The 12,535-nt window shown below is 40.8% G+C and overlaps 1 pseudogene across 1 annotated transcript; it reads right to left on the reverse strand.

Annotated features, from left to right (window-relative positions):
* Positions 1 to 344: 344 nt before the first annotated feature.
* On the reverse strand, positions 345 to 2,389 carry LOC309959962 (protein kish-A-like; annotated as a pseudogene). The gene is made up of 2 exons: positions 2,180 to 2,389; positions 345 to 356 (listed from the first exon to the last, which is right to left on the reverse strand). The product of its transcript is annotated as a protein kish-A-like (transcript).
* Between the last annotated feature and the right edge of the window lie 10,146 nt (positions 2,390 to 12,535).

A 12,535-nucleotide genomic window follows, 5' to 3' on the forward strand; every position in this document is an offset into this window, starting at 1 on the left:
TCCTTGTCTGTATAATGGGAAAATAAGGGCATCAGAATAACTAAGTTGTTGTAAGCAGTGCGCCATAGAGCCAGACTGCCTGAGTTTGGATCCCAGCTCTGCCTCTTCCTAGCTGTGTGATTTCTGGCAAGTTACTTAACTTCTCTGTGCCACAGTTTGTTATCTGCAAAATGGCAGTGACAACACAAGTACATACATCACTGGATTGTTGTAAGTGTTAAAGACGGTAATAATGTACGTAAAATGTTAAACACCAGCGTAACGCTGTATAAGTTTTGCTGTTATTATCATAAGGCATGTAACATTTTTCCACAGTAGTACTTCAGTAAATATTTGAGCCAGGCTCAAGGTGTGGGCTGAAAGGGCAAGGGCTGAGAGAAAAAAGGGAACTGGGACAGGAGGGTAATGACATCATTCCAGGAGGAAGCGGGCCAGAGGAGTCATTCACAGGACAGCTTTCAGAAGTTGTGGAGTTTCATGAGAATTTCAGGCTGGGGACCATTTCCCTCAAGGTCCTAAGTTCTAAATCTCTCTGAAGAGAGCTATTCTGACCATTGCTTCTTTTTTTCTTTCTTAAAAAAAAAAAAAAGCTTTATTCTTTTTATTTTTATGGGGAATTAATAGCTGACAACAACATCTAATCAATACTATCTCTAATGGTTAATTTTAAAAAATATTTCTTTAATTGGCTGCACCAGATCTTAGTTGTGGTATGCAGGATCTTCGTTGCCCTGTGTGGGATTTTTAGTTGCAGCATGTGGGCTCTAGTTGCAGCATGTGGGTTTAGTCTAGTTTTAGTTGCAGCATGTGGGTTCCCTGACCAGGAATTGAACCTTGGCCTCCTGCAGTGGGAGTGCAGAGTCTTAGCCACTGGACCAGCAGAGAAGTCCCTGTCAAGGGCACTTTTTAGCTCAGAAGTTCTCCTTAGCTTTGTAATTTTAACTGAATTCTGGTTGTACCTTAAGAAACTTAACCATACATGTGTAATAACTGTTCTGCTACAAACTTTATGTCACATTTCCCATGTTCCTCTTACCTCGATGAAAATTACTGAAGGTCTTCCTTTATCATCAAAGCTCAAAGAGATGTATGCCATGGCATATGGTAAGTACATATGAAAACTGTTTATCATCACTTACTAAGTTACACAAGATTCCAGTTCAAGTTGACAGACAAAACATAAACTAGATTTAAAGTGCTGTATTAAAAAACAAAAACACCCATTGCATTTTGGGGTAATTAACACGTAGAGACCTAAGCACGTAGCCTTATTCAGAGAACGACAGCTGCTCAAATTCATGCTTAAAGCATTTTTATCCATACCTAACCGGAGGTTTCAGAGACGATAACACCAGTCAGGTATTCTGAATTCTTTCATGTTAAGTAGGAACATCTTCTCAATAGTACCCTTCAAGTCACATCTCATTTATCTTCCTTCTTCAGAACTGCATAGGCTTATTTTAAATAGTTTAAACACCTGTAATAAACGACAGTCGGCTGAAAGTAGAGGTACTCTGGTCAATGCTCAAAATGATGTGGCCAGCGGAAAAGCCAGCATTATTAAATATGAATGCAAGCCTTACCAACACAAACGGAACCTTTCTTTTTTCAATAAAAAAGCTAGTCCAAGAAAGGTCTCAGTCCATAAAGATTTCTTGTTTCCAAATCACAGTGAAAGGAACTTGAGTAGTTGACCAATTTTGTTTTCTACCATGTGTCTTAAAGATACCTCACTAAAAACTGGTACCTGATACAACAGAATGACATATGCAGAATGTAATATTCTAGCACAGGACTGAGGTTGATTGTTACAGACATATTTCCACTCTGATTATTAAATGGTTACCTCCTCATTATTTATATAGTTGTCATTGGTTTTTGTTTTTCTCTGGCTGCGCAGCTCCGCATGCGGCATCTTAGTTCCCTGACCAGGGATAGAACCCATGCCTCCTGCAGTGGGAGCATGGAGTCTTCACCACTGAACCTCCAGGGAAGTCCCCCTAAGAACATTGGTCCAATAACAAAGACAGAGAACAGCAGCTAGAACTTTATCTCATTCAATGTTCAGAGATAAAAGGGTTAACCATTCTTTCCATTCTTTTCTGCAGAGAACTCCTTTTTTGCTTCTTATTTAAATCTGATGGCAACTGAATTCTGGCATTTTTCCAAGCTCCTGTACGAAGAGGATGCTGAAAGCCATCACAATACAGCATCCTGAAACATAAGGCTTCTTCTGTTCACCGATTCTGGCACACTTCCAAAATATACCCAACAACCCAGTTTTATTTCTGTCCAGGAGACTGGATGCCAAGAGTCGGATACAAGCACAGGCACATATAAGCAGCAAGATTACAGTCAACAGACTCTAAACATTGAAAACGGCAGACATAGTGAGGCCGGCAGAGCCTCAGCCACATCCTTCCATTGCTTCTTCATGCTCTATTTCTCTTGCGTGGGCTTTTCCGACTTAAAGGAAGACACACCACGTAAGAGTTGTGAGTTTACATTTTCTTCGGGGTCTTACTGAGGACTATAGCCCCAGGAGACAGCTACTCAGTTAGCTCTGAGGAAAATGCTCTGAAGAGGCAGGGGGGAATGCCAGTTTATACGTGATTTTTGGCTAGGGAATACATTCGGTCAAGTGTACATCTTGGTAAAAGATTACTGCTAGTCACAAAGAACAAATATCTCAAGTTAATGCATTTAGTGCTCTTCTGTGTATGGGAAGATGCAAGAATCTGGAATCATTTAAATGCTTCCTGAGATATATATCTAAATATCTAAGGCCTGCTTGTCCAAAGCATGGAGTGTCTCACATTGTTTTCCATCCTGAATTCCTCTCAGGGTGTACACTTGGTCAGCAACTGCGGTAGGTTACGGCTTCATACTTGTAGAAATGGGTGGCGAGCAAACGCTTTGTTCATTATTTACATACTTCCCTGCTTTAATCTCTTTTTCTTCTTTCCTTCCTTCCTTCCCTCTTTTTTAAATTAATAATGTATTTATTTATTTATTTTCCCATTACACTTGAATTAAGAGCGATTTATTAACTCCATAGACATTTCTCATAATCCAGAAGTTCTCTTTGTAATTTCTAGATGATTTTATTTTCACTAAAAGCATATATTTGGAATACCTCATTACAGGATGGGGTTGATGGATAAAGAACAATTTTTTAGACCATGCTCTAAAATTAACTTTATTACAGTAAGCTATACTTTGTGTGTAAATCACTGGAATTTGTGGTGATTCCTCTCTCCCTGGCCAGGTCCAGAGTCATTGACGCCTAAAGCTGGAGGTCATCTGGTCCAGTCCTTTTATATAGTAAAAACTGAGACCAGAGATAGAGGGATTTTCATTGGAGTAAAAATTGCTTCAGGGACTTCCCTGGTGGTGCAATGGTTAAGAATCCGCCTGCCAGTGCAGGGGACACAGGTTCAAACCCTGGTCCGGGAAGTTCCCACATGCCGCGGAGCAACGAAGCAAGTGTGCCGCAACTACCGAGCCTGTGCTCTAGAGCCCGCGAGCCACAACTACGGACGCCCGCGTGCCTAGAGCCTGTGCTCCGCAGCAAGAGAAGGCACGACAATGAGAAGCCCATGCACCACAATGAAGAGTTGCCCCCATTCGCCGCAACTAGAGAAAGCCCACGCAGAAACGAAGACCCAATGCAGCCAAAAATAAATACATTTATTAAAAAAATTGCTTCGATATTTCCCAACAGGGAACATTATAAAATGAAACAGTAATAGAAGAGGCTAACAAACAGCAAAAGAGTCCAATTTTTGTTTTATCTTCCTCCCTAATTTCTCTGCCTCCTTTCAACTCCCTTGCTGTGGTGAAATTCTCAAAAGCTGAGGGAAAAGAGGAAAGAAAGGGCGAAATAAAAACTGGGTTTTTATTTTATGTTTTTTTTAAACTGGGTTTTTGATTCCTGAAAAATTGAAACTTGTATATGGTAGGTAATTTTCAGAACCCGCACTTCTGAAACATCATGCCTACAGCATATGGCAGCACCCTTTATGCTTGTTTTTATTTATTTATCTTTATGTTTTCACGCTCTGTGAATTTTATTCTTTATTATTTTTTGAAAATTTTATTGGAGTATCGTTGATTTACCGTGTTCTGTCCCCTCTTTTATTTTTGTGACAGCTTTATTGAGGTATAACTCACATACCATACCAAAAAATCCATTTAAAGTGTATAATTCACTGCCTTTCAGTACATTCACAGAACTGTGCGCCTATTACCATAATGAATTTTAGAACACAATCATCCCCCACCCCCCAAACCCTGTACCCATCAGCAGTTAGTCCCCGGTACCCCCTCCCTCAGCCCTAGACAACCACTGTGCTGGTTACTTTTATGTGTTAACTTGATGGCCCACAGAGTGCCTGGATATTTGGCCAAACATTATTGTAGGTATGTCTGCGAGGGTGTTTCTGGATGATGTTGACATCTGAATCAGTGAACTGAGTAAAGCAGATTGCCCTCACTAATGTGGATGGGCCTCACCTAATCAGTTGAAGGCCTGAAGAGAGAAAAATAAAAGCTGATTAAGAGGAGACTCCTCCTGCCTGACTCCTTTGAGTTGGGATATTGGTTTTTTTTCTTGCATTTATTTTATTTTTTAAAATTCATTTATCTTATTTTTAGCTGCATTGGGTCTTCATTGCTGCACGCGGGATTTCTCTAGTTGCTGCAAGTGGGGGTTACTCTTTGTTGTGGTGCGCGGGCTTCTCATTGTGGTGGCTTCTCTTGTTGCGGAGCACAGGCTCTAGGCATGCAGGCTTCAGTAGTTGTGGCATGCGGGCTCAGTAGTTGTGGCCCACGGGCTCTAGAGCACAGGCTCAGTAGTTGTGGCACATGGGCTTAGTTGCTCCACGGCATGTGGGATCTTCCTGGACCAGGGCTCGAACCCGTGTCCCCTGCATTGGCAGGCAGATTCTTAACCACTGTGCCACCAGGGAAGTCCTCTTGCATTTGTTTTTATTTTTATTTCCTTTCTTTATACTCAAACTGAAACATTGGTTATTTCTGTCTTCATACTCAACCTGAAATATCAGCTCCCCGCATTGGCTGGAGCCTGTGGACCTTTGGACTGAACTACACTATCATCTCTCCTGGGTCTCCAGCTGGCCAACTGCAGGTTTGGGGGCTTGTTCAGCTCTGTAATCGTGTAAGCCAATTCCTTATAACAAATCTCTCTATATATATTTTTGTGCATCCTATTGATTCTGTTTGGAGAACTCGGACTAATACAACCCCTAATCCACTTTCTGTCTCTATGGATTTGTCTGTTGGGGACATTTCACAAAAATGGAATCGTGTATCTGATTTTGTATCTGACTTCTTTCTCTTAGCGTTGTATTTTCAAGATTCATTAATGTGGTAACATGTGTCAGTACTTCATCCCTTTAACTGCCAGATGATCTTCCATCATATTGATGTATCACATTTTGTTTATCATTCATTGACAGACATTTGGGTCATTTCAATTTGGGGCTATTGTTAATAATGTTGGGGTGGACATTTGTGTCCAAGTGTTTGTATGGACCTAAGTTTTCATTTCTCTTGGGTACATAGCTGGGAGTGGAATTGCTGCATCACGTAGTAACTCTATGTTTAACTTCTGAGGCACTGCAGGACCATTTTCCACAGATGCTACACCATTTTAGTATCCCACCAGAAATGTGTGAGGGTTCCTGTATTAGTTGGGGTGCTCCAGAGAAACAGAACCAGTAACAGGTGCATATGTAGACAGACTTATGAAGAATTTGCTCATGTGAATTTGCCCCATGACCTGCCATCTGCAAGCTGGAGTTCTAGGAAAGTTGTTGGTGTAATTCCGGTCCAAGTCCAAAGGCCTGAGAACTAGCCCATATTGGGGAGGGCAGCACTCTCCACTCTGTCTGCCGATTCAAATGATAGTTTCTTCCAGAAACACCCAGCAATATTGCCTAACCAGATATCTGAACATCCCATCAAGATGTTGACACATCTGGTCAGGTTGACACATAAAATTAACCACCACTGTTCCAATTTGTCTCCATCCTTGACAGCACTTTTTATTGTCTGTTTTTTTCGAATATAGCCATCCTAGGGGGGGTGCGATGGTATCTCATGATGGTCTTGATTTGCATTTCTTTGATGACTAAGGATGTTGAGCCTTACTTCCTTCTTTCCTTTCACAAGTACTTCTCCTTTCTTCTCTGTCATTATTACACTCATTCCCATGCGATACTGTAGACACTCTAAAGCCTGAAGAAAACAAGGCCAGCCTGGCCTTGATAGACAGTTAGCAAATATTTCCGTGTATAGCTGTTTAATTGTAAACAGTACTATGAAGGAAAGTACCAGTAATAATATAGGCACAAGAGGAGAGAATTTTGATCTAGTCCTGGGGTTAGGGAGAATGATGTAGAAGGTTCCTTGTAAAACTATAAATCCAATCGGGGCCCTCCTCACTCTAACACCTTCAATGGCTCCCTCTTGCCTAGGCAACAAATACTCAGTTCTTAGCCTAGCATTTTAGCTCTGCATAACCTGGTTGCAGTCTCATTTTCTACTTTATTATTATTATTATTTTTTGGCTGCACGTCATGTGGGATCTTAGTTCCCTGATCAGAGACCAAACCTGTGCCCCCTGCAGTGGAAGCATGGAGTCTTAACCACTGGACTGCCGGGGAAGTCCTCATTTTCTATTTTACAACACACCCACGGGCATCCCCCCACTTCTGCCATAGTGGGGCTCATGATCGTGACAGTGGTCCCTGGCTTTCAAGTAGGGTGGCACAATTCATTTCTGGAAGTGCATGATGGTCCTTTTGTTAAAAAAAAAAATCTCTTGATGGGTTCTGGTATATAACTTCGGTAGGATTGTTGAAACGTGTGAAGTTCCTTGCGCATCAGGAAAAGCAGATGTCAGGTGCTCTGTGAGAGAAGGGAGTCAGATCTATGAAGAGAGAGGTGAGATGGGGAGAGATGCAGGGGCTAGTGAGAAAACGGAACCCCAACCACTACGGCAAAGAGGAGGGCCCGTGTGAGTTCCCTGTGGCTGCTGTGAAAAATGACCACCAACTCTGTGCCTTAACAGTACAGAAGTTCATATTCTTGTAGTTCTGAAGGTCAGAGCCTGAAAGGGGCCTCAATAGGCTAGAATCAAGGTGTCGGTGGCACTGTGCTCCCTCCAGAGAGTCCAGGGTGAGAATCCATTTCTTTGCTTTTTCCAGCTTCAAGGAGCCACCGCATTCCTTGGTTCATGGTCCCTTCTCCATCTTCAAAGCCAGCAGCGCAGCATCTCATATCTCTCTCTGACTACGGCCTCTGCTTCTATCATCACATCTCTTTCTCTGACCCTCCTGCCTCCCTCTGATAAGAACTTGTGACATTGGGCACACCTGGATAATCCGGGCTCACTTCCTGATCTGAAGGCTTAATCGTATCTGCAAAGTCCCTTTTACTATATAAGGTAACATATTCACAGGTTCCGGGGATAACCTCTGGGTTACCCCCAGCTCAAATGCCACCTTCTTTTCTTCTCTTCTTGTTTATGTGTCTTTCAAAGAACTCAGAGTAGAGTGGGGGAAACAGCTGTCTAAAAAAAAATCTATTGATGTGGAATCTAGAAAAATGGTACAAATTAACTTATTTGCAAAGCAGAAATAGAGACACAGATGTAGAGAACAAACTTATGGATACCAAAGGGGAAAGGGGAGTGTGAGAGGAATATACACTATTGATACTACGTATAAAATAGATAACTAATGAGAACTTACCGTATAGCACAGGGAACTCTACTCAATGCTCTGTGATGACCTAAATGGGAAGGAAATCTAAAAAAGAGGGGATATATGTATACGTATAGCTGATTCACATTGCTGTACAGCAGAAACTAACACAACATTGTAAAGCAGCTATACTCCAATGAAAATTAAAGAAAAAAACTATTGAAATACCACGTGGTAAGTGGTTTATTCTGGAAGCAGAGAGAGTCAGCCTGAGCGTTCAGGAAACATTATGAAGATGCAAGATGTGTAGGATGGTCTTGTGGGGGATGCCTTTGATGTCTGTCAGACCTGGGTTTCAATCCCAGCTCCTCCAGAGTTACGTGGTCTTAGGGAAATTGTATAACCTCTTTTTTTTTTTTTTTTTTTTTGCGGTGCCCGGGCCTCTCACTGTTGTGGCCTCTCCCGTTGCGGAGCACAGGCTTCGGACGCGCAGGCTCAGCGGCCATGGCTCACGGGCCCAGCCGCTCCGCGGCATGTGGGATCTTCCCCGACCGGGACACGAACCTGTGTCCCCTGCATCGGCAGGCGGACTCTCAACCACTGCGCCACCAGGGAAGCCCAAATTTCTGTTGTTTAAATCATCTAGATTGTTGTTCTTTGTTATGAGCACCCTAGCTAACTCATAGACCAGCACATGGAAAGCTCTCTATACAAAGTAGCCATACGTTCAGTTATTAGGAGATGGCTCCACCGAGGGTTTTTATTTTTAATTGTAGTGAAACCCACACAATACAAATTTTACCATTTAAACCATTTTAAGTGTACAGTTCAGAGGTGCTAAGTACATTCACATTGTTGTGCAACCATCCCCATCATCCATCTCCAGAACTTTCTCATCTTCCCGAACAGAAACTCTGTCTCCATTAAACACTAACTCCCCATCCCCCTCCCCCAGCCCCTGGCCCCCCCATCCTACTTTCTGTCCCTATGGATTTGAATGACACAGTATTTTGTGATTGGCTTATTTCACTCAGCATAATGTCCTCAAGGTCCATCCATGTAGCATGTGTCAAATTTCTTTCCTTTTTCAACTTGAATAATATTCTATTGTCTATACATATCACATTTTGTTTATCCATTCACCGATTGATGGACACTCTGGTTGCTTCCACCTCTTGGCTATTGTGAATAAATAGTGCTGCTATGAACATGGTTGTAGAAATATCTCTTTGAGTTCCTGCTTCCAATTTGTTCAGGTCGATACCCAGAAGTGGGATAGCTGTATCTTACTCTTAATTTTTTTGAGGAGTCTCCGTACTTTTTTCCATAGTGGCTGTATCAATTTATGTTTCCACCAACGGTGCACAATGATGCCCTTTGCACCACATCCTTGCCAATATTTGTTATGTCTTGTCTTTTTGATGATAGCCATTCTGACAGGTGTGAGGGGATATCTCATTGTGGTTCTTTTTTCTTCTTCTAGTTTTCTTGAGATATAACTGACATACAGCACTACAAAAATACTACATAGTTATGACTATATTCTCCACACTGTATTTCATAACCATGACTCACTAATTTTGCAACTGGAAATTTTTGTACCTCTTAATCTCCCTCACCAAATTTCTTTCCTTCCACCCCCTTACTCCCCTCTGGCAACCACCTGTTTGCTTTCTGTACCTGTAACTCTGTTTATGTTCTGTTCTGTTTGTTTATTTGTTTTGTTTTTTAGGTTCCACATGTAAGTGAAATCACACAGTATTTGCCTTTCTCTGTCTGACTTATTTCACTTAGCATAATACCCTCTAGATCTATCCATGTTATCTCAAATGGCAAGGTTTGATTCTTTTTTTAATGGCTGAGTAATATTCTATCTATCTGTCTATCTATCTATCTATCATCTATCTATCACATCTTCTTTATCCATTTATCTATTTTTGGGCACTTAGGTTGTTTCTATATCTTGGCTGTTGTAAATAATGCTGCAATGAACAGATGGGTGCATATATCTTTTCTTATTAGTGTTTTTAAATCTTTGGAAAAATACCCAGGAGAGGAATTGCTGGATCATATGGTAGTCCTATTTTTAATTTTTTGAGGAATCTCCATACTGTTTTCCATAGCAGCTTCACCAATTTACTTTCCCACCAACAGTGTACTAGGGTTTCATTTCTCCACATCATCACCGACACTTGTTATTTGTTGTCTTTTTGATAATAGCCATCTGACCGGTGTGATCATTGTGGTTTTGATTTATATTTTCCTGATGATTAGTGATGTTGAGCACCTTTTCATGTACCTGTTGGCCCTTTGTATGTCTTCTTTGGAAAAATGTCTCTTCAGTCTCTGCCCATTTTTAAAATTGGATTCTTTTTTTCTTTCTTTTTTTTTTTTTTTGCTGTTGAGTTGTATGAGTTCTTTATACATTTTCTGTATCAATCCATTGTCAGATATATGGTTTGAAAATATGTTCTCCCATTCCCTAGGATGCCTTTTCATTTTGTTGATGGTTTCTTTTGCTGTGCGAAGCTTTATAGTTTGATATAGTCCCGCTTGTTTATTTTTGCTTTTGTTGCCTTTGCTTTTGATGTCAAATCCAAAAAATCATTGCCAAGACCAATGTTAAGGAATTTATCATTATGTTCAGGTCTTTAATCCATTTTGAGTTCATTTTTGTGTATGGTGTAAGATAGGGATCCAGTTTCATTCTTCCACATGTGACTGTCCAGCTTTCCCAGCACTGTTTATTGAAGAGGCTATCCTTTCCCCATTGTATATTCTTAGCTACTTTTTCATAAGTTAATTGATCATATATGCATATATTTATTTCTGGTCTCTCTATGTGTCTGTCTTTATGCCAACACTATGCTGTTTTGACTACTATAACTTTGCAATATAGTTTGGAATCAGGAACTATGGTGCCTGCAGCTTTGTTTTCTTTCCTAAGATTGCTTTGACTAATTGGGGTCTTTTGTGGCTCCATACAATTTTGGGATTATTTTTCTACTTCTGTGAAAAGTGCCATTGAAATTTTGATAGGGATTGCATTGAACCTAAAGATTGCTTTGAGTAATACAGACATTTTGGCAATATTAATTCTTCCAACCCACGGCCATGATATATCTTTCCATCTGTTTGTGTCCTCTTCAATTTCATCAATGTCTTGTGGTTTTCAGTGCACTGATCTTTCACCTCTTAGATTAAATTTTTGAGTCATAAATGGGATTGTTTCCTCAATTTCTCTTTCTGATAGTTCACTGTTAATGCATAGAAATGGAACTGATTTTTGTATATTGATTTTGTATCTTCAACTTTACTGAATTTATTAATTCTAACAGTTTTTTTGTGGGATATTTAGGGATTTCTCTATATAAAATCACATCATCTACAAATAGAGACAGTTTTTCTTCTCTCTTCCTGATTTGGATGCCTTTATTCCTTTTTCTGCCTAATTGCTCTGGCTAGGACCTCCAGTACTATGTTGAATAAAAATGGTGAGAGTGGGCATCCTTGTCTTGTTCCTGATCTTACAAGAAAAGCTTTCAGCTTTTCACCATTGAATGTGATGTTAGCTGTGGCCTTGTCATATATGGCCTTTTTTATCTTGAGGTACCTTCTCTCTATAGGCAGTTTGTTGAAACTTTTATCATGAATGAATGTTGAATTTTGTGAAACGATTTTCCTGCATCTATTGAGATGATCGTATGGTTTTTATCCTTCATTTTGTTAATGTGGTGTAGTACACTGATTATTTGCATATGTTGAACCATTCTTGCATCCCTGGAATAAATCCCACTTGATCATGGTGTATGATCCTTTAAATGTATTGTTGAATTTGGTTTGCTAATATTTTGTTCCTGCTTAACCCAAAGGAAAACCTAGATGGCAGTTTTAATAATTCAAGATGATTAAATCTTGAATAATCAAAGTCAGGATAAGGTCCTAGGATCAGACATTCATTGGTTAGGTAGTTGCCATGGTGATGGGAGGAGAGTAGGGAAATGATTGATACCTTTTACCCCATTAAGTTGCATAAGCTGATGACAATTTCCAAAGAACTTCCAGCTACAAGGTCGCTGCCTCCTACTGGGGAAGAGAAGTTACTCTAAGATCTCCGAGGATTTTGTGATCAGGAAAGGGGTGGGTGTGAGGTTGGTTTCTGGTGGCTATAGCAGAGGGAATAAAGGAGTGATTGTTTTGAAGGAGAGAAGAAGGAAGAAAACAAATAAAAGCAGGAAGGAAGAGGTTGGGAGAAGTTTGGCAATATCTGAGAAACCAGAGCTCCGTAAGCCCAGGTGGTTTTTTAAAAATTAAGTTAATTGGGCTTCCCTGGTGGCGCAGTGGTTGAGAGTCCATTGCCGATGCCGGGGACACGGGTTCGTGCCCCGATCCGGGAAGATCCCACATGCCGCGGAGCGGCTAGGCCCGTGAGCCATGGCCACTGAGCCTGCGCGTCCGGAGCCTGTGCTCCGCAACGGGAGAGGCCACAATAGTGAGAGGCCCACGTACCGCAAAAAAAAAAAAAAAAATTAAATTAATTAAGTAACTTATTTTGCAGGGAGGTGTTGGGGAGGGGGCACTGTGAAAATGCCAGGACAGAGATGAGGTCTCAGCCTGGTACTTCAAGCCAGGTAAAGTGAGAACCATTTTGAGCAGTGTGGAATTTTGGAGAGTGTTGGATCAGGAAATCCACAAGCCATTAAAGAAGAAACAGATATTTACATCCAAGGACTTAAAAATAAAAAGAATGCACAGCAAAAAAAAAAAAAAAAAATCATAGGCAACGTCAAAAGTGAAAAGACAAA

Source organism: Leucopleurus acutus (assembly GCF_964270905.1).
Source record: "Leucopleurus acutus genome assembly, chromosome: 3".
Lineage (NCBI taxonomy): Eukaryota > Metazoa > Chordata > Mammalia > Artiodactyla > Delphinidae > Leucopleurus > Leucopleurus acutus.